The 26,258-nt window shown below is 47.7% G+C and overlaps 1 long non-coding RNA gene across 4 annotated transcripts in view; it reads right to left on the reverse strand.

Annotated features, from left to right (window-relative positions):
- Positions 1 to 26,258, reverse strand: part of LOC128111045 (uncharacterized) — an 80,916-nt gene that overhangs the window by 33,011 nt on the left and 21,647 nt on the right. The window contains exon 4 of one of the 4 annotated variants that reach the window (XR_008218447.1): positions 18,584 to 18,715. The exons of the other annotated variants lie outside the window; for them this stretch is intronic. This is a non-coding gene — a long non-coding RNA (uncharacterized LOC128111045). The remainder of the gene's footprint in view (positions 1 to 18,583; positions 18,716 to 26,258) is intronic. 4 annotated transcript variants of the gene reach the window in all.

A 26,258-nucleotide genomic window follows, 5' to 3' on the forward strand; every position in this document is an offset into this window, starting at 1 on the left:
TTAGATGGTTTCCTGCCTGGGCTGTTACCTTTTGGGGGTGTGATGGGGTGGGACGTAGCGGTTGTCACAGAAGCCTTCTATGTCCCCCTTTCTCAACTGTGAGTCTGTAGTCATCAACATCCACTGTAAAAGTCGCTTCTTTGCCCTTTACACTCAGCAGGAGCATGGATCGTGAACTTCCACATGGTTTCTGGCAACAGCACAGACCACAGGCATCCACACAGTCTCCAGTGTTATCGTGTGCCACGGACCTCAGCATGATCTCCAGTGGCAGTACAGACCACAGACATCAACATGGCCCTCGGCTGCAGCACCACCTTGGCCCCTAGTGGTAGCACAAGCCAAGGATATCAACATGACCTCAGGTGGCAGCACAGGCCACGCACCATCAGCATGGCCCCCAGCAGCTACATGGCCCATAGACATCAATATGGTTTCAGGTTGCAACACAGACCTCGGAAAACCTCTTGGCCTTTGATGGTAACAGAGGTCACGGACATCGACATGTCCCCTGGCTGTATCAGGACCACAGACCCCAACATGGCCCCCAGTGGCAGCATGGACTACTGATACCAACATGACCCCCAGTGGCAGCATGGCCCAAGGATATCAACATGACCCCCAGTGGCAGCATGGCCCAAGGATATCAATGTGGCTGCAGCACAGACCATGGACATTTCTCCAGCTCCATGTTCTTTTCAGGGAGATGCTTGGCACCCGTAAAGGGGATGCAGAAACATCTAGAAGCATGACTCCCTAGGTCTGATCCCAGTAGGGGAGAGAGCTGACACATAGTCTTCAACACTAGCACAGGACTGGTGCCTTACCTCAAGGGCTGGACAAACCTGAGCTAAAGTAAGCCAAGCCTTGGAGCCAGAAAAACCTGAAACTGTACCAGGTTTAAGGCGTCAGTGCTGACAGATGTCACCACTGTGAGCTGAGTTAACCACTGAGTCGACCAGTGAGTTAACCCCCAGAAGCAGCCCTTCTCCACTTATCTGCTGCCCCTGGTCCTCTGGATGGAGACTCCATAAACTGCAAGATCAGCAAACTACATGTTGATCCTTAGCAGAGTTTTAAAGCATTTCCTCGACTTACAGAGTGGAAGTTAGTTTGGGTGCAGATGGTTTGTCTTGATTTGTTTTCTTTTGTTTTGGTTTGGTTGAGAATATGCAGCGTTTTATGAGTCCAGTATCATTGAGGATCAAAGCAGACAAAGACATTGCGAAGAAAGAAAGCTGCAGAGCGATCCCTCTCGTGAAGACAAAGACAAAATTTTCTCAGCAGCACACTAGCAGACTGAACCCAGCAAGGTATAGTAAGAATTGTGATCAGAACCAAGAAGAATTTGTTCAGGCGCACATGTCAGATCAACAGAGTACACACAAAACTCACACCATCATTTCAGTACACACAGAAAGATCTCAACATCATCTTTTCATGATGAAAACATGGATCGACAGCCAGGTGTGGTGGTGCACACCTGTGGGCCCAGCACTCAGAGGCACAGACAGGAGGATTGCTGCAAGTTCACGGCCATCTTGGTCTATCCAGCGTGTCTCTGGGCTACATAGTGAAACCTTATCTCAAAAAAAATTCTAACAGGAGGGAACCCCTTCTGCCTCCTCTACCTGCTGAAAGAGATCTATGATAAGCCTCAAGTTAACACTGATGAAGGCTGAGCACTCCCCATCTTTCTGAAAGAAGACCAGAGTACCTATGTCACCTGTCAGTTCAACAGAAGCCCTATCTAGCAAGTAAGAAAGAAAGGTAAAGAAATGGAAAAGAAAACAAAGTCATGTCAATCTGCAGATGGTAAGAACTCATACACAAAAGATGCCAGGGAGCTGCTGTGAGCTAATGCAAGAGAACAGGGCATGAGATCCATACACACAAATCAATGGTGTCTCTACACACTTGCAAGGAGCACTCCAAAGACACAGCAAATACATCCACAATAGCACAAAGAGGGATAAAATACTTAGGAATAAGGTTCATAGAAATGGAGAACTTGGACTCTGAACATCACACCACTTTCTCAAGAGGAACTCAATATCTAAACAGAGACACTGCAGTATGTTCACAGGCGTGGAGACATCACCTTGAGGCGATGCTTCCTGGGCAGAGGTATAGTTTCAGTGCCCTCTAGGCTCAAATCCTGAGTGGCACCTTTGCAGAAATGGATAAGATGGTTCTTTCTGGAAGGTACGTGAGCTAACATGGATCCAGAATATTCAAAGTGGTTGGTTTGAGGTTTGTGTGATAGAAATCTCCTCCCAAATCACTGGAGGCAGGACATCTGAAGTCAAGGGCAGGGAGGCTCTGTCACTCCGGTAACACTCACATCCAACAACCCAGTTTCCACCCAATGACTTCTGTGTCTGTCTGTATGTCCATACCTTCTCATGACCTTTGAATAAAGACCCCAGTCATTATGTCAGAGCTCACCCTAATGACCCCATCTTACCTTTGTCCTATCTGTAAAGGCCATGTTTCTAAATACCACATTCATAGGCCCTAAGATTTTAGGGTTAAGCACAGCTTTCAGGGCACAGGAACCCCCAGCAGGCCACAGGGACTTGACCTGGCAGGAGTCATTTGGGGCTAGAGAGATGTCTTACCACTTAAGATCTCCTGTGGCTCTTCCAGAATACCCAAGTTCAGTTCCCAACAGCCACAATGGGTGATTCAGAACTGCCTGTAACTACAAGGGAATCTGACACCCTCTTCTGGTCTCTATGAGAACAACACTCACACAGAAACACATACACCTATACTTACACGTGAACTTTGCCTTCTTAGGCTAAGGAAGCATTTCTAAAAGGATGACTCAAATAATGACTTGGGTGTAGAGTGAGGTCACTGTGCTCAAACAGAGCCTTAGGGAATTATCTGCTGTGCCAGGCTGGTCCAGATCCCCCTGAACAATGATGGTTCTCAACCTTCCTAATGCTGTGACCTTTAACATAGTTCCTCATGTTGTAGTGATTCCCAACCATAAAAATCATTTTTGTTGCTATTTCATAGCTGTAACTTTGCTACTGTTTTGAATCCTAATGTAAATATCTGATAGTCAGGGTACCTGACATGCAACTGCTGTGAAAGGTCATTCAGTCCTCAAAGGGGTCAAGACCCACAGGTTGAGAATCCCTGCCCTTGAGGCTCATGCTGGCTTGCAGACACACAGTCCTGTGTTGATCAACTGATGTCAGCTTTGGATCTGTTTGTTTGCACCAAAGCTTTGGTCACATAAACACTGAGTATTCCAAATCCATCTATAAAAAGCTCTTTTGCAAGAACTTGTAGCTTTGTAAGGATTTCGTAAGAATGAAGTCCCGTTGCTAGTCTGTCCAAAGCCAGTGTTGTCACTTCTTACACACACACACACACACACACACACACACACACACACACACACACACACACTGGACTGGTTGAGTCAGCATGAGCAGAGTCCCTCTAAGCCAACCCTTGCCACTGCCAACCACTGTTTTCATGTGCAGCCTCCCTCCCCTTTGAGCCCTGTTTTGTGCCTCTCATTTCTGTGGGATGGCACCTGACACATCTTCATGTTCCCCAGCCTGGGACAGGAACCTTTCTGATGGTTTCTCTGTGGAACGAATAAACAGGGTATGTGCCAATTTGCAGGGTGCATACTGCAGCCTGCAGCAGGAGGGTCGGAGCAAACAAATAATGATGCCACCGATGCCCTGTCCAAAACCGCATGATGCTTTCCTGACTCTGCAGGCTCACCACGGATGCTGAAGGACCTCCATTTTCCTCAAAACCTAGTCACAACCCCATACCCAGAGAATGGGTTCCTTGGGGGTATCAAGACAAGTCCTTCTCTGAACTCTGAGCTCTACCCTTGAGCTCCCATGAGGCTAAATGCCTAACCCTAAGGTGGCCCTAGGCTGGGCCTTCCCACCTTCCTCTTCCAAGGCTTCAAACCAAGGGCAACACACCCTGAGCCTGTCCCTCCTGAAGATCTCATCGCTGTGCTTAGGCCAGGCTGTCAGTCCCAGGGTGAAGAGGCGAACATGACCTGTGAGGATGTACATCACACCAACATCACCATCCACCCGCATGGCCTCATAGTGAAGGACTTCATGAGTAAAACGAGACAGAGGACAAAGCACCAGCCAAGGCCAGGGGAGACGCACGCCCCAGCTTGACTCCAGGGCTGGGAACAATAGGGGTTTCAACAGCAAGAGGTCTGAGAAGGTCACTCCACATCTATCAGTAAGAGAGCAATGTGAATTTCTAAGCAGCGACATCTGGAAGATCAAAACTATCGCACTTCAATCACCAGGAAGCTCTCTGCTCGTTACATGCAATCATACTTAGTTATTAATAGACGCAGGCTCGACACCGGCATTCTGCATGCTCATCCTGAGGTGCGCGAGGGACTCTGCTGGCATTTAGTTAGTCATTTTCATCAGCATCTTCCACGGATTGACCGATCTGACCCCAAAACCTCACGCTGTCACTCATCATAAGTGAATTTATCAACATGTACGTAATCAGAATACACAGGAGAGCCTGAGCTGTTTGCATATGGAATTACTTCACTCTTCACGCTTCAAAAAAATTCAATTTTGCATAATAAATAATGATAAGGGCCAGTTGACAATTATCTAGATGGGAATATTACGTGGAAATGATTGGAATTTCAATGGGCTGGGGGATCTGTCTGGAGGCTGCCTAAGTAATCAGCCTCCGCGGCTGACTCCCTCCATTGTGGGGCACACAAAGCTCCCACCCTCCTGCTGCAGACTGCAGTATGCACCCTGCAAATTGGCACGAACCCTATTAGTAATTTCCTCCTGTGACACAGGCTTAGATGCACAGTCAGGCGAATATGAAAATTAATTAGGCTATTATTTTAATGCAGAAGAACAGAAGCTTATCTGGAAAAAAATCTCATATACACACTCACACAAACACACATGCTCACACACCTCCAAACAAATGTGTAACTGGGTCTGCCTTCCCCCAGAAGACCCTGTCACTTACCACAGGCCCACTCCAAGGCATTGTGTTTCCCCTCAGCTTCTGAGTGACTCAGAAATGGAATAATCACCTCAAAGGGGGAAAAAAAAAAAAAGGACAAAGCTCATTCTTGATTTTTCCCAGAGAGCACAGTGCAATGTGGCTTGATTGCAAGGCTTGGTAGGGTATTGTGACTTTCGCTAATTACACTTCATGCTGCATTTTCTAAGCTAGTCATTGTATCCATGGGAGAATGCTGGGAGAAAGCACATCTCCCTGCCACTTTGCACCCCGTCAAGATGCAAAGCCACATGGGAGATGCACACCTGCTTCAGAGGTGTTCCTTCTGACCAAGCCTCAGCTCGCGGCCCTGAGACCCAGGCCTTCTGTAGCATCAACAGTCATTTTAAAGAGCTGATGGCCAGGGGGCTTGGTTAATTATGAAACAAGTGAAGTTGGGCATGGTGACACAGGCCTCTACTCCTAACACTCAGGAGGGCAAGGCAGGAGGATGGCAAGTTCAAGGCTAACCTGGGCTACACAGCAAGACCCTGTCTCAAAAGCAATAAAAAAAAAAAAAAAAGAACAAATACAGGCAGGCAAGATGGCTCAGTGGGCATGGGCACTTGATATCAAGCCTGACAACTTGTTTTTGATTCTTAGGACCCACAGGATGGAAAAAGAAACATCAACTCCAAATAGTTGCCCTCTGACCTCCACAAGTGTCCTATAGCATGTGTGTGCCCACACATGTACATACACATGCACACATAAAATAAATATGTATTTTTAAAAAAACACCAAGTATCGGGGGACCAGACATGCAAACAGAAAACCCTGCAGTTTCCCCATAAATGTGCCAGCCCTGCCAGTCCTGCAGGCTTCCTGGCCTGTGTATGGCTCCCAGGTGCCCAACTCTAGACCTGCATCAGACAGGTCCTGCAAGACTTCCCACAACCCTGTGCTCTTCAACGGCAGCTGTCCTCCTACTGTTCTAAGTGAGGACATTAGGAGTCCTCAGATCCTGACTGGCAGGTTGTCTGGTTCCACCCACTCCCACCATGTTCTGCCTCCTTTACCTTCCTAGTTCAGGGTACCAAACAGGGTTCAGGCAAGACACTCTCCAGAAAGGGCCAGGGACAGCAGAACAGAATTTATGGCTGTCTTAGTTGCAATGGGCGCTAGAAGTGATGGTGGAGCAATGAAGGTCCCCACTGGCCTGTTGGAAACTCTTTCCAGAAGAGAGGGAAAAAAAAAGAAAGCACCTGCCTTCCCCTCTCACTCAACAAAGAGAGAAAGACACAGTGTGACTTCAAAGGCTGAGTGGAGTGTGAGCCCAGATAGGCAAGCACAGTGTGAAAGCAAGCTGAGGACACACCCAGGTGTGACAGAGTCAGCAGGCCCCAGCACCTGTGACAAGCACCTCCTACTGAAGACAGATGACAGCCCCAGTAGACGGTGGTGCTAAAATGGGAGCCCTCAGAGTGGTAACCACCAGGAGGGTCATGAAGGTGCCACTCAGATCCAGAAGCCTCTAGTGGGACCATCCTTCTTCTAGTGGGACCCCTACTTCCTCTAATGACTTTGGACTCGGTTGTTTATGTTTATGTTTATATTAGTGGACAGGGGCTACAGCTACCTCCACCATCTCTTCTGTGTTAATCCATCATCCCCTACCCCTGATTTACTCATCTGGGAGAGGGCTGCTGGGGACCAGGCCATGGCCTGGACTAGAGGGATTCCTGGTCCCTCTGTTCATGTGCCCTGGCACCCATTGGCAGAGCTATCCATACTTCATCCAACTTCTGCCACTGCTGACTCTGCAGCTTTTCCTGTTTCACACTCTAACGTGGGAAAGGAGGTAAGTGGTCCCATTAATGTCCTCATAATTGGTGAGAGGCCATGGCCAAGAGTCCTGCAGCAGGAGGAATGCCCACCGTGCATGGAAACCATATCCACGAAGCCACGGATGGGGAGGGGCCAGACATCGCATGGCTCCCTGTGACAGTGGAGTGCTTCAGGGCTGGAAGGCAAGTAGCCCTGGGCTCTGGAGTGTTCTGAGCACTTGCACCATTGGCTTCTTCTCTATTGGTCCTAGGCTGGAGCATGGAACTTCTGGGAGCCAGGACAGAGGCATCAGCAAGGTAGACAGGGGGCCAAGGGTGAAATACAGGGGTGTCCCTCTAGCAGGACACTCTGAGCTAAATCCCACTCCTCCCCACACCCTCTAGCAGTCTGCTTGCTGCTTTGGGTGGCCATGGTTTCTTTTGGCTCCTTAGACACCCTGTGGATACTTAGACAAGGACTCAGCTCCTCCACCTGAGGTCATTGCTCTTACTTGAGGCATCCCAGAGCCTCCAGGCTGACTTCAGGGTCAGATAGCTTGTTTGTCCATGGGTCTAGCCCAGCTTAGACCAAGTCCCAGGTGTCTCAGCTTCCATCCATTCACAATAGGAACAACAGGAGCAAGATTTGAACCCTGAGTTAAAATCTACACTTCAAGTCCTGTGGTAAAAGACAGGTTTAGAAAGCCTGTCCACTGACAAATGCCAAATGTGTGTAAAGTAAGCAGACTTCTCTACAGGTCTTCTGCTGAGACAGAGACAGGGAGAGACATTCCCAGAAGTCAAGAAAGAGAGGAGGGAGAGATAGAGAGACTGAGAGAAAAAGAGAAAAAGAAAGAGAGAGACAGTAAAAGATAAAAGCGGACAAAGAAAGGGAGGCAGACAGGCACAACAAAGCAGAGAGAGAGAGAGACAGAGACAGACAGAGACACAGAGATACAGAGACACAGAAAGAACGAGACAGAAACTGACAGGGGAAAGACGGAAAGAAAGAGACAGCTGAGAGTCCCTGGTCTTGGTGATGTGGCCCAGAGAACAAGGTCACATGGTAAAAACAAGGCAGAACACAGCCAGGTCAGAGACACAAGCTGACAGGACACTCTGCAGAAGAGCTGCCTTGGCCTGTTCTCAATGTCAATGTCACAAGAGGCAGAAACATAAAGGCTTGGGACCCAACCTAGAAGAAGAATAATGAAGAGCCATAAAGGTTATACACAGGGAACCTGTCTTTGATTTTGCAAAGAGCCATGAAGGAAACGATCAAGTCGCCTGCAGATCTTGGTGTGTGTTGTATTGTAACTATGTTAAAACTCTGTTTTGACCAGTTTACAGAGGAAGCTGTCTTCAGGAGAGATCAACCAAAGTGGTCAGGACTGTCACTTTGTCTGAATCTCACTCTTAGCTTAAACACTAAAGAGTACAGCCAATGCACCACTGTGTGATGTTGCACACCTTTAATCCCGATGTTCAGGAGGCAAAGGCAGGTCCATCTCTGTGACTTCAAGGCCAGCCTAGTCTACATACTAAGTTCCAGGCTATCCAGGTTTAAACAATGAGACCAAGTCCAAAAAAGTGAACACCCACAACAGTAAGCATGCACGCTCACTCACATCACACAGAGACACACACTCAACAACACATTAGAGAAAGACAGAATGAAACAGCTATGGTATGAGAGCTTAAGGGTGAGCTGTGAGGTCACAGGTGACAGTGAGGGATCAGAGCTGATGGGCGTGGCCTGCTCTGTGAGGTCACAGGTGACAGTGAGGGATCAGAGCTGATGGGCGTGGCCTGCTCTGTGAGGTCACAGGTGACAGTGAGGGATGAGGGCTGATGGGCGTGGCCTGCTCTGTGAGGTCACAGGTGACAGTGACGGGCTGCAGATTGCACATTTTTGAAACTTTAGGTTTGTGCTTTTTAAAAATACAATAAAAGAATGCAAAAGCTTAAAATGGAGGTAATTCGAAGTGAAGTAGGAAGGAAGTCCTTCGGCAAGGACTGTAATCTGAGAGGACTGGTCATCACTAGAAATGGGCTTTTCATTTGTTTTTGTGGAACAGGGTTCTCCTGTGTAGCCCAGTCTGGCCTTGAACTCCTGATTCTCCTGCCTTTCTCTCTGGCTATAAGCAAGTGCTAGGAACTTGAGTATGCAGCACCACACCTAGCTGCCATCTGTAGAACTGTGGTGAGGTGTCTGTTTAGTTCTTTGGCCTATTTTTGTTTTGTTTTGTTTTTTGTTTGTTTGTTTGTTTTTGTTTTTGAGGAAATATCTTTTTAGGTAGCTCTGGATAGACTTGAACTTGAGATACTCTTCCTGTCTCAGTTTCCCTAGTGCAGGGATGAGAGACATGAGCCACCATGACAGACTAGAATAAGCTTGTAAGCAAAATGGGATTATCTCAGACAGAACTGACGAAGATATGGGTGCACGTGCCTGTCTCGAGGCCTTAGCACACTCAGCAGAGGGCTGATCCCACAGCTTACTATAATAGAGTGAATAAAAGGAGCAAAGAAAGAAAACATGAGAAACCACAAGAAATACAATCATACAGAAAAAATGCACTTGCCCAATACCACAATTAATGTAACAGAACTTATAATCCCAGCTGATCAGAAAGATGCCTGGAGCCCAAGAATTTGAAACCAACCTGGACTACATAGTCCCTCCAAAAAGCAAAAGATAAACTTTGAATGCGGAGGTAAATTAGAGCCTTAATCTGAAACTGCTGTGGGATGGTCTGTATGTCAAATGTGTTGATTGGTCAATAAATAAATCACTGATTGGCCCGTGGCCAGGCAGGAAGTATAGGCGGGAAAAGGAGGAGAAGAGAGCTGGGAAGTGGAAGGCTGAGGGAGAGACACTGCCAGCCGCCATCAGGATAAGGAAGATGTAAAGTACCGGTAAGCCACAAGCCACGTGGCAAGGTATAGATTAATAGAAATGGATTAATTTAAGCTGTAAGAACAGTTAACAAGAAGCCTGCCACAGCCATACAGTTTGAAACCAATATAAGTGTCTGTGTTTACTTGATCGGGTTTGAGCGGCTTGGGACTGGCGGGTGAGAGAGATTTGTCCTGACTGTGGGCCAGGCAGGAAAACTCTAGCAACAAATGGCGTCCAACGTGGTGGCAAGAGTTTCCACCTAAAAACTGACAAAAAAGATTCTAAAACGGAGCTAAAAACAGCTTCCTAATTGTCTCTCTCAAATGAGCGGCAGCTGCCGGTTTGAGCTACTGGCGGGTTGCTGGCGTGCGCGCTCGACCTGCCGCAGTATGGCGGGAATGAGGCCTCTGCAAGTGGCACATCAAGCTACATTGTGGATTTAGCCTTCGCTAGTACAAAACAAAAAAAGAGGTTTCTGGGCTACACGCTGCTTGGATAAAAGCACAGACCCACGATGGCTCCCAGAGCTGGCAGTAAAGTACCACGCCATGTTTGGAAGCTGAGGTGGGCGGAGCCAGCAGCCACAGCACCAGTGCCGTTTCAGGCTTAGAAGGCTGCAGTTCAAAGCAATAGGCTCAAGCTAATATAAAAAAATAAGCCACGTAAAGATGGCTACCACACAAAGAATCTGGATTATGTTCTCTTTGATATTCGTAACTAAAGAAAAACATTTGATTACAAAAGCTGTTGAGTTATGCCAAAATGTATATTTTAAAGGTACCTTGACTTCAAAATTTGGATATAAGGATATGTTGCTTTGGAAAGGAGATTCTGCTTTTGTTCCCACAGAAAGCCAGAGGCTATGGATTTGTTCCAGATTAAGACACATCAGGTTTGACCAGCCAAGACCACCTAAAAGGTCTCCGATGACACCATGGCCCAGATGATCCAACATCCAGAACCGTTTCAAGGCAACTGGCTCAGATGATACAGCCTCACGGACTACTCCATGATCCTAAAATTTTCTTTGTTTCCCCAGGAAATACAGCGCCCCCCTCCAGCAGAAAGTAGTAAGAGAAGCTACGCCCAAATTCCCAAATATACCAAGCTAACTTTGGAGATATGTAAAGGTTAAAACCTTCCTTTTTAAGAAAAGAAAAGGGGAAGTGCTGTGGGATGGTCTGTATGTCAAATGTGCTGATTGGTCAATAAATAAATCACTGATTGGCCCGTGGCCAGGCAGGAAGTATAGGCGGGAAAAGGAGGAGAAGAGAGCTGGGAAGTGGAAGGCTGAGGGAGAGACACTGCCAGCCGCCATCAGGATAAGGAAGATGTAAAGTACCGGTAAGCCACAAGCCACGTGGCAAGGTATAGATTAATAGAAATGGATTAATTTAAGCTGTAAGAACAGTTAACAAGAAGCCTGCCACAGCCATACAGTTTGAAACCAATATAAGTGTCTGTGTTTACTTGATCGGGTTTGAGCGGCTTGGGACTGGCGGGTGAGAGAGATTTGTCCTGACTGTGGGCCAGGCAGGAAAACTCTAGCAACATGAAACTTTAATTTAAAAAAAAAAAGATAGTTTATAAGAGCACATCTAAAATAAAAGTACTTTTAAAACTGAAAGTAAAGGGTCCAGAGAGAAGGCTCAGTGGTTAAGAGTACCTACTGCTCTTGCAGAGGATCCAAGCTTGATTAACAACACGTATGTCAGGTGGATCATAATCACCTGTAACTCCAACTCCAGGGGATCTGGCTCCCTCTTCTGGTCTCCACAGACACCTGCACTCACATGAGCATATGTACACACAGATATACACACAGACACATAATTAGCAAATAAATAATTTTTTTAAATATTGAAAGCAACGAGATGCAAAAGATGATTCAGGAAAACACTGAACAAGAAAACAGCATAATGCCTGTGAGCTTGGGAAACTATTATTTCCCTCTCCAGACCTTCTGTGTGACAGAAGTAAGTTCATAACGCCACAAGACTGGAGCTCAAATCAGACCCAGCTTTAGGCTGAAAAGAAGATCGGTATCCTAAGAAGCAAACAAGACTATTGCCCCATGGCAGCCTTGAACTAGAGTCAGAAAAGCAGTGTCTATGCACGCCAAAGCAAGGGGCTGTGTTGATGAAGACTGCAGCTCTACAGCCTCACACTTCCAGAACATGTGTCTAGAACTGAACCACCACAGCAGGAAAGCCCCAGGTAGCATGAGCTCTCCAGACTCTAGAGGCTCAGAGGAGACTTCTGAGGGTGTGACTTTGTTAAGACAAGACTGCAAGAAAAGGAAAGCTGTTAAGTGAAACAATGAGAGTCTGTTAAAGGGTATCAAGGTTTTATTAAGATGTAAAGTGGGGAGAAAGACACTCATGGATACAGAACAAAGTAAACAGCTGTTGTCCTCTGTTTTGCCCAGGGGTGAATGGAACCAGCTGTCCAGTCTCCAACCACCCCAAGAGAGAGCAAGTGCATGCCCACTCCTCAGTTTTAATCAGTAAGTACCCAGAAAAAAAAAAAGTCTCTATCATACCAGACACCCAAGGTCATTGGCAGAATAAATTCCCATAACACTTCCCTTTTTGTCTAAATAAGAAGGTTCTAAACCTAATATAAAGTTATATACCATAAAAATAATTATCAAGTATTGTCTAGAAGAAAGAAAAGGTAATAACATAAACAAAAATGGAACTACAACCATCAAGAACAACATCGAGCATATATTAAATGTCCAGGCCAAAGGTAATTGGCAAATTACGGAGATTACTCCAATATCCTGATGAATCTAAACCATGTACCTGAAATGCTCTTAGTTAAAATAAAATACAAGAGTATCGTAACAGTAACTATCTAGTCTTCAACCCTGTCAAAGACCTGAGTGAGTGGGAAGTGCAAGAAAGCAACTTCCAAAACGTGCAAGGTATGACAGAAACAGCTGACTGCTGGACAGTCACCCAGTGTTTCCCTGCAACACTGGGTCATCCACTACTGGCTGCAGGCCTGGAGTATCTGACAGACCATTCTCAGAAGCAGGATGTTTTGAAAGACTGTCCTGCCTTGTCTCGGCAAGGTTCAGCAGTTGCTTTTCCTTATGTCCTGCTCGTCTGGATTAATGTCAGCAGTTGAGGCAAGGGTAGTTCTTTGCCCAATAGGCCATTTTTGCCAAGAAGACAAATATCATAAGGAATGTCTTCGATGCCCAACATCCTCTTGAGAGTAGTTCTGTGCTGCCAGGAACAATTGTGTCTCATGTCAACAGAATTCTAAGTTATTAAAACATTTTAAATGCCATATCCTCTAGGTCTATGAAGTGTTTGAAGATTATCTATTCATCGACATATATCCCTGTATATCTAGGAAAGCTAACTAACATGACTATAAGTATGACAAGCATGGGTGACTGCTGTGGGATGTTCTGTATGGCAAATGTGTTGCTGATTGGTCAATAAATAAAACACTGATTGGCCATTGGCTAGGCAGGAAGTGTAGGCGGGACAAGGAGGAGAATAAGGCTGGGAAGTGGAAGGCTGAGTCAGAGAGACACTGCCAGCCACCATGATGAGAAACAGCATGTGAAGATGCTGGTAAACCATGAGCCATGTGGCAAGGTGTAGATTAATGGAAATGGATTAATTTAAGCTGTAAGAACAGTTAGCAGAAGCCTGCCATGGCCATACAGTTTGTAACCAATATAAATCTCTGTGTTTATTTGGTGGGGTCTGAGTGGCTGTGGGACTGGCGGGTGTCAGAGATTTGTCCTGACTGTGGGCCAGGCAGGAAAACTCTAGCTACAAATGGCGCCCAACGTGGGGCAAGAGTTTCCACCTAAAACCTGAAAAAAAAAGATTCTAAAATGGAGCTAAAAACAGCTTCCTAATTGTCTCTCTCAAATGAGCGGCAGCTGCCGGTTTGAGCTACTGGCGGGTTCCTAGCGTGCGTGCATGCTCGACCTGCAGTATGGCGGGAATGAGGCCTCTGCAAGTGGCACATTAAGCTGTGTAGTGGATTTAGCCTTTGCTAGTACAAAACAAAACAAAACAAAACAAACAAAAAAAGAGGTTTCTGGGCTACACACTGCTTGATAGAAGCATAGACCCACTATTTCTGAGAGTTGATGGCTCCCAGAGCTGGCGGAAAACGTATCACCGCCATGTTGGGAAGCTGAAGTGGGCGGAGCCAGCAGCCAACAGCGCCAACGCCATTTCAGGCTTAAAATGCTGCAGTTCAAAGCAATAGGCTCAAGCTAATATAAAAAATAAGCCACGTAAAGATGGCTACCACACAGGGAATCTGGATTATGTTCTCTTTGATATTCGTAACTAAAGAAAAACATTTGATTACAAAAGCTGTTGAGTTATGCCAAAATGTATATTTTAAAGGTACCTTGACTTCAAAATTTAGATGTAAGGATATGTTGCTTTGGAAAGGAGGCTCTGCTTTTGTTTCCACAGAAAGCCAGAGGCTATGGATTTGTTCCAGATTAAGATACATCAGGTTTGTCCAGCCAAGACCCCCTGAAAGGTGACACCAAGGCCCAGATGATCCAACATCCAGAATGGTTTCAAGGCAACTGGCTCAGATGATACAGCCTCACGGACTACTCCATGATCCTAAAATTTTCTTTGTTTCCCCAGAAGATACAGCACCCCCCTCCAGCAGGAAGTAGTAAGAGAAGCTATGCCCAAATTCCCAAATATACCAAGCTGACTTTGGAGATGTGTAAAGGTTAAAACCTTCCTGTTTAAGAAAAGAAAAGGGGCCGGGCGGTGGTGGCACACGCCTTTAATCCCAGCACTCGGGAGGCAGAGCCAGGCGGATCTCTGTGAGTTCGAGGCCAGCCTGGTCTCCAAAGCGAGTACCAGGAAAGGCGCAAAGCTACACAGAGAAACCCTGTCTTGAAAAACAAAAAACAAAAACAAAAAAAAAAAAAAAAAGAAAAGAAAAGAAAAGGGGAAATGCTGTGGGATGTTCTGTATGGCAAATGTGTTGCTCTGATTGGTCAATAAATAAAACACTGATTGGCCATTGGCTAGGCAGGAAGTGTAGGCGGGACAAGGAGGAGAATAAAGCTGGGAAGTGGAAGGCTGAGTCAGAGAGACACTGCCAGCCGCCATGATGAGAAACAGCATGTGAAGATGCTGGTAAACCATGAGCCATGTGGCAAGGTGTAGATTAATGGAAATGGATTAATTTAAGCTGTAAGAACAGTTAGCAGAAGCCTGCCATGGCCATACAGTTTGTAACCAATATAAATCTCTGTGTTTATTTGGTGGGGTCTGAGTGGCTGTGGGACTGGCGGGTGTCAGAGATTTGTCCTGACTGTAGGCCAGGCAGAAAAACTCTAGCTACAGGTGACTATTAACCTATAATTTTTACTAACCTAAATAGCTTAAAGACTAAGGTTTAACATTATAAAAAAAAATCTGTAGACAGATGTACAGTATAAAGACAATGACCTTATATTTGTAACAATATACAAAAATATCTTAATCAGAGGTAGAAATGTATAGTGCAATATGACAGCAATATCCTTAATTTGTATCAATATACAAAATACCTTAAACAGAAGTAGACAAACATACAGTATGACAAATATAATTTTACATTTGTATCAAAGTACAAAAATATTTTAAACAAGAGTAGGAACATATGTACAAAATGACAAATATACAAATTATCTTAAACAGGAATAGAAAAATAATTTTACATTTGTATCACTATACAAGAATCCATACTAATGCAAATTATCTAGAGCTGATAGTTGCTGAATTAGTTTACAAGGAGATACAATAATCTACTTTATTATCCTATCCTCTACCCCCCCCCCCTTTTTAAAGAGATTTCTGAGTCTAAACAGAGATTCTTGAATCTAAACTTTATTGTTTCATCCCCAACCCTGTTACAAATTATAACCAACCCCTTACAGATGCCTGTGTTGTGCACGTGTGTGTCTATGTGGTGTGTATGTCTGTGTCTGTGTGCATCTTTGTAGTATGTGTGTCTGAGTTGCGTGTATCTGCATACAATGTGTGTCCAGATGACTTTGTCTAGTGTGTGTGTGTGTGTGTGTGTGTGTGAGAGAGAGAGAGAGAGAGAGAGAGAGAGAGAGAGAGAGAGAGAGAGAGAGAGAGAGAGAGAGAGGTGTATATGTGGGTGTGTAGCTACATGCAGTGTGTGCCCATGCATCTCTGTGTGTGTCCACTGTGCTTGAGTACATGCACATGTACACTATGGAAGGATGAGTGGGCACTCGCAGCCTGAGGTGTTGAAGGTCACATGGCAGCCCTGGGTCACTGAGAACTGTTGCCCCGAGTTTTTTCACACCTGATCGAACACTGTCAAAAGGCTTTCTCCTGAGTCTGATGGATTCAAACCTGGAATACAGGAGTCATCTCACCTCCTGTGGGTACCTGCAATCTTATCCCACCCAAGTCACACTGCGCTGGGGACAGATGCTGAGGAGCCCTTCTCCACAAGGCCACAGACTCCCACATTGCCTCCTGTCACCTACCTGGGTGGTGGATGCTGGCCTGGTAGGAGCTGTCTAGGTGTTACCCCACCCAAACTCCACCACTCCCTGCTGAGCCCTGATGCCCACACGCTACTGGTCCAAGCCACAGATCTTTTCTGCCCACCTGGATCAGGTGATCATACTGTACATTTCCCTTTTTAATATGATCAAAATCCAGTGGTCATTGTTCTGGTGGAAGCCCCACCTCAGCCCCTGGCACCCTGGCATCCATATACCCAAAGAGTCTGGAATGTTCTGGTGGAAACCCCACCTCAGCCCCTGGCACCCTGGCATCCATATACCCAAAGAGTCTGGAATGTTCTGGTGGAAGCCCCACCTCAGCCCCTGGCACCCTAGCATCCATATACCCAAAGAGTCTGGAATGTTCTGGTGGAAGCCCCACCTCAGCCCCTGGCACCCTGGCATCCATATACCCAAAGAGTCTGGAATGTTCTGGTGGAAGATCCACCTCGGCCCCTGGCACCCTAGCATCCATATACCCAAAGAGTCTGGAATGTTCTGGTGGAAGCCCCACCTCTCTGCACAGACCCTGCCCCTCAGAAAGTCCTGCCAAACATGGCTATTCCCCCAGAGATGCTCAAGACCACTCCCACAGGGTAATTAAACTGCCCCCTAGGAAACAGACACGTGGTTTTCAGGTCTCTCGTCCCTGTCTCCTCTCTGGGGGGCCGGAGAATCACCCGGGAAAACTTTACCCGTTAAATCAGGGCTTTTTTAATTCAGTCTGATTTGGTCTGATTCAGAGTGCTGCGTTGGCGGAGAGGCTTATTGGGGTGCCGAAACTTTTCAGTCATAGATGGAAACTCGCCCAGCAACACATAGACCTACCTATGAACAAATAGCTGGACTCTGAATCCCTGCCGCAGTGACCCGTGCTTATGGCTTCCTTCATCCATAGCTGTCCCTTAGGAAACCTGCCAATTCAAAACCTAACTGCTTCTTCTCCGGTTCTTCCCTGAGTAAAGCAAGGTGCTCCAAACAAAGGAGAAAGTGAAAGGAATTCACTCATTGTCACAGTGCACACCTCAAAGACTCCTGATGTGAGGAGTGAACAACGCCATTGGTAACCCCTGGTGATGTTTGTATGGTGTGGATGTGTGAAGGCAGGTCCAGAGTGGGCGGCGGGATGGGCTGCGGTGCAGATACATCCTCTGCCTGCACCGATGATACTGCCAGCCTGTTCTAGCACCTGCAATACCTTTCTGTCAGTAGTCTCATGATGCAATAGAATTGTGCTGTGCCCAGGACCTGTGTAACCATCGACCATCCCAGACAGCTTCTGAGAGCTGGGAGGCAACCTCCAAGACTCCTCCCACCAGGCCACAGCTCTGTCTCCAAAAGCTCTCATATCCTCCATGGCCTTGCCCCACCCAGGGGACCTCAGTTCAAGATGAAAGCTGAACCCTGGCCTGCCAACAGTCTAGGAAGAGGGTGAAGAATGGAAAAGTTGTGATGATGGGATCAGGTCCCAATGGCTGCTCAGCATGTTTTGCTGGTGCAGGGCTACCTGGAACAGACATTGCTCTTCTGCCGGAAGATGGCAATGGGAAGGCTGGAAAGGCTAGAAGAGACGATTCAATGAGCAAAGCTCCTGTCTTGAAAACTCAAGGACCTAAGTCAGAACAGTGTGACTCAGAACCCATGCCAGGCGTGATTGCACGTTTATAATCCCAGTACTGGGGAGGCAGAGACAGGAGGAGCCCTATAACTTCCTGGCCAGGCAGTCAAGCCTAATTGGTGAGCTCCAGGCCAACAAGAGACACTGTCTCAAAGGAGATGGCAGAATTCCTCAGGATGATACCTAAGGTTATCTTTCAGCCTCCATAACACACACATGTGCACCTTCATACCTATGAACATACACACCCACAAATGTATGTGCATGTGCACACATGTACACCCACATGCATTAAAGGGGGAAAGATAGCAACAGAAGTGTTGCCCCAAGTTCTAGAAACTTCTAAGAGACACTGGTGCAGCCTCACATCCCTCTTCTTCCCCTTTTCAGCCTGTTCCTGGGGGAATGGGTGACCTGTTTGTACCATGAGAACATGCCCACCCTTGAGATACAGGCTTTGGGTACCCTCTGAGTGCTCCCTATGGCTTCCTCAGCTCTGCTCAGAGGCTAGGACCATGTGGACAACTCTGACCAGTTCCAAGGTCCTCTAGCCTTATGGGATGTGGGGTGTCCTCCCAAGCTGGCTGTGTCCCCCAGTGGGCATCACTTGAGTGATTGATTTACCTACTTCCTTCACCTATGGGTACAGCCTTGCTGAAGGAAGCGCATCCCTGGGGGCAGGCTTTGAGATGAACAAGTCTTACCTACTTAGAGCTTGTCCTTTCTGCTTCCTGTTTGTGTTTCAAGATGTAAGCTCTCAACTTCCTGCTCCCAACTCCTCCATGCCTTCACAAACAGTGCTCTCATCTGGACACCAAGTATTCAAATATACGAGCCTGTGGATATCATGGATATTTTATATTTGAGCCAAGCCACCACACCCCCTGTGCTCTGTAAGAGGCACTACAGACTCTGCTGTGGGAAACACGTTCCTAGGCAGCAACAGCCCCCCTTGCATCTGGATGCTGGGCCCTTCACAGAGTCTCAGGGGCCAGGAAGCACAGGGAGAATGCAGTGAGTTACATGCCATGGAGGCTGGGGTTCCACAGAAGGCAAACAAAACAGGAAACCAGAGAGAGGAGAGGAGGGGAGGGCTGTGGACTTGGGGTACCCCTTGCAGTCAAGGCCAGTGCCTGGACTGGTACACCCCACTGTAGTGTGGGAGATTTGAGAATGATGTGAAAATCTCCTCTCCTGAAGACCGCTCCTACTGGGTTCAGAATTCAGGAAGAGAAATCATTATGTCACATGCTACCGCCTAGTCCAGTTACTGCCACAGCATTGTGCATGGGGTAACTCTGCAGATGGGGCTAAGGCAGATTACAGAAGTAGCTGGGCTGGGCACAGACAGGCTTTCCTGCCTGGAAGAGAAACAGAGTGTGCTGTGGCCACAGCATGTGTGAACCCACTGGAATCTATGATGCTTAATTTTGATAGTAAGCCAGACTGGATCTAGAACCATCTAGAAGAAAACCTTTGGGCATGTCTGTGAGGGGGAACCCGACACTGAGTTGGTGTAGGAAGACTCAGTCTGAATGTGGGCAGCACCATCTTGTGGACTGGGGCACCAGACTGAATAAAAAGGAGAAAGCGAGCTGAGCACCAGCATGCATCTCTCTCTGCTTCCTGGCTGTGGATGCCATGTGACCAGCCAGCTGTCTCTCATTCATACTGCCATGCCTTTCAGGCCGTGATGAACTGCACCCTCAAACGACAAACTGAAAGGAACCTTTCTTTATCATATTTTGTCACAACAACAAGGAGAGCAAACAATACAAGAGCTGATCCTGGTAGACTCTGGAGGGCAAACAATACAGAAGCTGACCCTGGTAGACTCTGGAGGGTAAACAATACAGAAGCTGACACTGGTAGACTCTAGAGGGCAAACAATACAGAAGCTGATCCTGGTAGACTCTGGAGTGCAAACAGTACAGAAGCTGATCCTGGTAGACTCTGGAGTGCAAACAGTACAGAAGCTGACCCTGGTAGACTCTGGAGGGCTAACAATACAGAAACTGATCCTGGTAGACTCTGGAGGGCTAACAGTACAGAAGCTGACCCTGGTAGACTCTGGAGTGCAAACAATACAGAAGCTGATCCTGGTAGACTTTGGAGGGCAATGTGCCCCACTCCCACACCCCCCACCCCCGCTTTGCACCCCTTCTTCAAGTCCATGCCCCTGAGAATAATGAGTGGCAGTGGCTGGGTTCGGAGTCCTCTCTGGGCTCCTGTGGGTTTGACCATGCTCTCCCTGCACTTCCCAGCGACTCTGATGCATCTGGACTCGGTGTTCTGCATGGTCAGAAGCAGCAAGGATATAAAAGCGTAACTGTCGGTAGACATCACCACATGTCCTGTTGTCCAGACTCACCCTCTTGGCTGCTCAGACTCGTGGATATCCCTGGACAGCCTCCACAGAAGACAGCTTGCCTGCTGCAGAGGAGCACAAAACACCTCAATCCCTCCCCACCCCCAACCCAGCCTGGTGTAACACTCACCTCCTAATTGGCAGCCTGACAGAAATTCGACCTTCCACTGAGACCGTTGAGTGGAAGCTTGAAGGGCCAGATCTCACATGGCCTCAGCTGAGAACCACTGGGGCTTGCCCTGGGCCTGCTCAGTATTCATGAAATAACACTATTCCTCAACACTCCTTGGAGGCTCTGAAAGCAGAGGGCCTTTGTCCTTGAATTTAGAGTGAACAGGGAATTGAGGGAAGAGGGAGGGTGTGGACACAGTGCAGGGGTGTGAGCTGAGCACCAGCTAAGGCAGTTGAGTATAATCTGGTCTCCAGGTGAGAGCAGGTAGTGTGAGAAGCTGCAGCCCCCTCTCCCTCCCCCACAGGCTTTCTCCCTGCCAGGACTCTGCTTGGTGGTTAACATTTCAGGGGACACCACAGAGATTCTATATTCCAGTCTTATGGTGGGTGCTTCAGAAGGGTGAGAGGAGGGGGAGGGGCGGACTGCCAGGAAGACTGTCAGAATGGCAGAAGGGGAAACCCCGTGGAGGAATCCCCATGGTCAGAGTCAGAGGAAACCTTCAGAAGGAGTTGCTGTGGGCTGTAGAGGAAGGAGCCCCCAGCACTAATGCAGCCCTGCTGTTCCTGGGGCTCCCAAGTCTAACCTGGAAGTCACTCCTTCCTAAGAGACAGCCAACAGACAGGAAGCCCCCAGGGAGACTGTCCCAGGCAAGACCACAACAGCAAACCCAGGAGGTGGGGCACAGGCACAGGCTGCAGGGGACAGACACCAACAATGTCACTGGGCCTCATGCCAGGCTCAGGTACAGCACTCAGCACAGGCCCTGGAAAAGGGCTTTCTCCTGCAGTAGCAGACTAAACTGGAACATGTGATAGGAGACTAATGTGGTCTCTGCCACACAGGTCTGAGAACGGCTCAGTGTTACCTTTGTGACTGGAGACTGGTGCCCTTGTTCACCATGACATCCCCAGAGTGGACAGTGCCGCCACGTCTACAAGGAGATCTGGGGTATTGACCCACAGGCCTGCAAGCACACAGGTGGGTATTAGAAATACGGACACACACAAACCAAGATGGAAGCACAGGTCTGTACACACAGACACATGCCGGATGTGCACAGACAGGCAGATTGGTGCGGGATTTGAAGGCAAGAGTTCACTGAGCCACTCTGTCCTCACTCAGATACCTGCCAGGCTGAGCACCAGCGCACAAAGTTGAATGCTCAGAGACAGATACAGAAAAGAAATGCCAAGCAGATGGTATGTGAGGATGCAGACCCATAAGAGATAAGGGTAGTGGGCTGTTCAACAAGGGCGCAGGAAATAATTTTAAAAATCCCCATTTTCCCCACTCACAGCAAGGCAAAGATCTTAAATTGAGCTCAAAATTTCAGGATGCCAGCCATTTGGAGACTACAGAAGAAAAAAAAAAAACCAGGCCCAGGCCCAGGTGCAGACCCAGATGTGTGTGAAGGTCGCAAAAGGAGACAGGAGACCCTGCAGGTTCACAAACAGCTTCTCTAGGAAAAACAGCTTACTTCCCCATTCTGCCCCTGAGACCCCTTCCTCCTTAGCTCCAAAAAAAAAAAAAAAGTTTGAAGCATAGAGGTTGAGTTCTCTCAAATTCTGGTCTCAGATGCTGGGTCCTGCACCCTGACAGTGCGGCCAGACTTTGAGACTCCATCTCTCAGGTAGGTAAAGCCTGCTCCAGCTGTGGAGCTCAACCTAAATGCTCAATTTTTTTTTTGTTTGTCTGTCTGTTTGTTTGTTTTGTCTTGTTTTGTTTTTTGAGACAGGGTTTCTCTGTGTGGTCCCGCCTGTCCTGGCACTCACTCTTAGACCAGGCTGGCCTCGAACTCACAGTAATCCACCTGCCTCTGCCTCTTGAGTGCTGGAATTAAAGGCATGCACCACCACTAAATGCTCACTCTTTATCTCCTCCTTCAAATTTAGTTCTTACAAGGCTGGTTTGGTGGTGCACGTCTTTAGTCCTAGCACCCAAGAGGCAGAAGTAGAAGGGTCTCTGTAGGTTCAAGACCAGCCTGGTCTACATAGCAAGTTCCAGACAAATGGTGCTACAGAGAGACCTGCCTCAAGATGAACGAGAGAGAGAGAGAGAGAGAGAGAGAGAGAGAGAGAGAGAGAGAGAGAGAGAGAGAGAGAGAGAGAGAAGGGGGGAGAGAGAGGGGGAGAAGAAGAGAAATTCTATTATCTGAAAAATAAGTGAATTTAGAACCTCAACTGAATTCGGACATACATCTAGCACTTAGAAGGCTGAGGCAGGAGAATTCTTGTAAGTTTATGGCCAACTTGGGATAAGAGTAAGACCATCTCAATCACCCAATTAATAAAATCCTTACTTCACATCATTTCCAAAATTAAACCAATACAGATTTCAAATTTAATTAAAATGTATGTGAATATTTGCCTTTTCTATTAACAGGGGACTTTCCACATATGAAGGCCATGGACATAGATTCCAAGGAAAAGACCAAGATACTTTGCTTCATAAAAATGCAAAATTTCAGACAGTTGGTGGTGGCACACATCTTTAACACCAGCATTTGGGAGGCAGAGGCAATTGGATCTCTGTGGGTTTGAGGCCAGCCTAGTCTACAGAGTGAGTTCCAGGACAGTCAGGACTACACAGAGAAACCTTGTCTCAAAAAGTTTAAAAATGTAAAATTTCACACAGAAAGTAAAATTGAAATAGATTAAAATGAGGACCATGGGTGGGGGTTGTTTGGTTGGTTGTTTGCACCTCGGGCTGGAAAGATGGCTCTGGGTGGTTAAGAATGTCAGCTTCTCTCCTGGAGAGCCCAGGTTTGGTTCCCAGCACCCGCATAATTCACGACCATCTTCAGCTCTAGGGGATCCAAGGCCTACATCCCTCTAGGCTGTAGACGGATTCCGTAGAGTCTAGGGGATGGAAGACCTCTGTGGGCACTTCATGCATGTGGTACACATACATCCATGCAAGCAAAACACTCATACACATAAAAAATGTCTAAAGTATGTTTTAAAATAGTACTTTGTGCCTGCCCGGTCACTTCTCAGCCTTCCACTCCCAACAGCCACCACATTCACCTTGGGGACCCTTCTAGGATGGTCCATGACCTTGACCATGGTCCAAACACGTTATGTAGTGTCTGGAATTTATCGATGAGCCTTGTAAAGAGAGCAGATGTTACTAGGCAACTCTAAACCCCTCACTAATGTCACACACACACACACACACACACACACACACACACACACACACACCCCACAGCACGGGTGTAATTATGGTTTTGTTTTTTAAAACGCTATACCCCAGAGCTTGGGCACCAAGAAACTTCCCAGAGGTGCAAGCCTGCTCTTGGTCTGGCTATTAAGGATTCAAAACTTTAAACTGCCATGATCAGCGTGGCTGTCAGTAACTATCTCTCGTGGATCATTTCCTGGGGAGGCCCCCAGCGAGATTTCCCACGCTCAGCCTGGCTCTGGCCTTCCAAGTCAGGGAGGGTTGCGGGGGAGTTTCACCCTGACAACTGTTCCAGGACTCTGCTCCTCTCACTGAGTCCAGAGAGGTCTGACGTGACAGCCCTTTTCCCAAACACGTCCTTCTGACACTCCTAGAAGGTAAGCCTACCGTACACACCGAATTCAGTTCTGGATAAGACTAGGCCCAAAGTGTCTGGATAAAAGAGATGTTGAAAGCCCTCTTCCTGGTTTGGAAAGAGAAAATGCTGACCAGAAACTCTTCCCCGTCCTCCCACACGAGGTTCAGACACCCACAGCCAGGACCCTGCATCCCGGCTCCTCCTCTCCTGAAGGATATGGTTTCCGTTTTGCTTGAATGAATGGCCTGCCAGCCGACTGTGTAAATGATCGGAGGTGTGATGGGCGCGTTTGGCCCGGGGAGTTGAGAATGTGTGACCGGCAAATTTGGCCCAGGGAGTTATTTGATTTCTTGATTTTGTTGCTGGTGTTTCCGTTTTGTCTAGTCCCTGTAAAAAGGAGTTGACTAATTGAAATTCTGCTGGGTTTTTTTGTTTTTGTTTTCGGATTTTGCCAGGAGGTGGCACCCTCTGCAAGTTGTTGTCAGCTGTTTGTCTCATTGTCTGCCCCCACCCCACCCCATTCCACAGTGGGGGCTCCACAGTCGGGGTTTGTTCCTCCGACTTCGGCCTGGGCCTGCTTCACCGGGCAAGGTCGGGAACCTAGGCAGGCAGCCGTTGTCGAACACCTCGGGAGCCTGGGCGAGCTGGGAGGAGGGGGACTGGGGAGGGGCACCGGGGACCTGAGGTCTGCGCTCCCCGGTGCCCGGGCGGACTCTGAGAGGGGCTCTGACCCCCGCCCTCCCCCCATTGTCCTGCCCCCTGGAAGACACCACTGCTTTTCGCTGGAAGCGACCCGGCCCGCCACGCCCCACACTAACTCAGGAGTCCAGTCTCTGGAGACACCGCTCCTCCTAGGGCAAGCGGCAACGATACGGAGAAAGGGTGTTGCCCTCTCCTGATGTATGTTTCTTTTTCTACTTCAGATCTGCATAACTGGATAACCCAGACACCCCCTTTTATTCTGGTAAGCCCCAAGCCGTAACTGCCCTCCTGGTATCCGTCGGTCCCCCCACCCTGCTCTGTTTGCTTCAAAGGAAAGGGAACTTAGTGAGGCAGAGGCTGGAGAGGACGCGGAAAAGCTACTGGCTTTGGGACAGCTTTCCATCCAAAGGCCCTGACCAGGACCCCAGCACAGTACATGTGCAGGTTCCCAGGCCCGGACACTTTTCACGTGTACTTTATAACTGGAATTCAGGGTGCAGCTTGAAAACCCACTAATTTGTCTAAGTCTACTGAGGTTTTTCAGGAAGGGGGAAGTGTTTCTTGAGTTATTACAAAAAACAAACAAAAACCTTTTGGAATTTAATCCACTGACTCCAGAAAATACTACTCAATTAAATTTGTTTTTTGTCACTTTATCAACTCTAGACATATCTCCCTCCCCAAACTCCAAAAGCTAGAGGGTTTTGCAGGGATAAATATCTCTCAGCTCACGGAGGCGGCCCGAAAAGTGTAAAATGACCGGCTCGCTGAAGGGCAGAGGCAAGCTGCCATGGCAGGCAGGCAAGGTCGTGCTGACTGCCCGCCCGCCACTCTGTCTGAACTCCCCACCGCTCTTACTGTTCATGTCCAAGGGAGAGATCCTCAAAAACAGACAGACAAAAAAAGGGGGGCAGTTACCAATAAAAAGATGCCAGTTCAGGGAGCCACGGGCACCATTAAGGACCATCACCTCAACCTAAAAGAACAGCCAGCCTGGGCCACAAACAGCTGGCTCTCTCTTCCCAGACTGGCATCCCCATCTGGGCAGAGATCTTAGAAAATTAGGGACCACCATCACCTTCACTCCTCAAGACACTAAAATCTCCGTTACATCTGCCTACCAGCTCAGCTTAGCTGCCCCTCTGTCTGGCTCTCCCAGAGCTCACAACAGAAACCAATCCAGATCCAGAGACCCTACTCCAGGATTTTCAACCACGGTCTCCTAAAGTACAAGTACGACTAAGGCAAATCACCCGGGCCTGGCAGCTTGCCCTCCAGCTGTGGTACGCCTCTGTGGGAAGCCACACTGATAAGGGTCTTGCAATATCCCACGAGCCAAAAGGCTGGACTAAAGATTGCTCCTCCTGTTAAAAGGCTGTGAGAAGCTAACATCCCAACCCCATGCCAATCAGCTTGAAAAACACCTTCCCATATTCTAAATCTGTACACTTTGCTCAGTCTTCTCCTACCAGACCACCAGGTCTACACAACCCTGGATCTTAAGGATGCTTTTGCCTCCATTCTCCTGGTGCTGTTGGCCAGCTCATAGTTACCTTCAAATGAACTGATCCATGTCCAGTGAGATTGAGCCAAGCC

The sequence above is a fragment of the Peromyscus californicus genome, unplaced genomic scaffold (assembly GCF_007827085.1).
Source record: "Peromyscus californicus insignis strain IS unplaced genomic scaffold, ASM782708v3 Scaffold_15__1_contigs__length_86483966, whole genome shotgun sequence".
Lineage (NCBI taxonomy): Eukaryota > Metazoa > Chordata > Mammalia > Rodentia > Cricetidae > Peromyscus > Peromyscus californicus.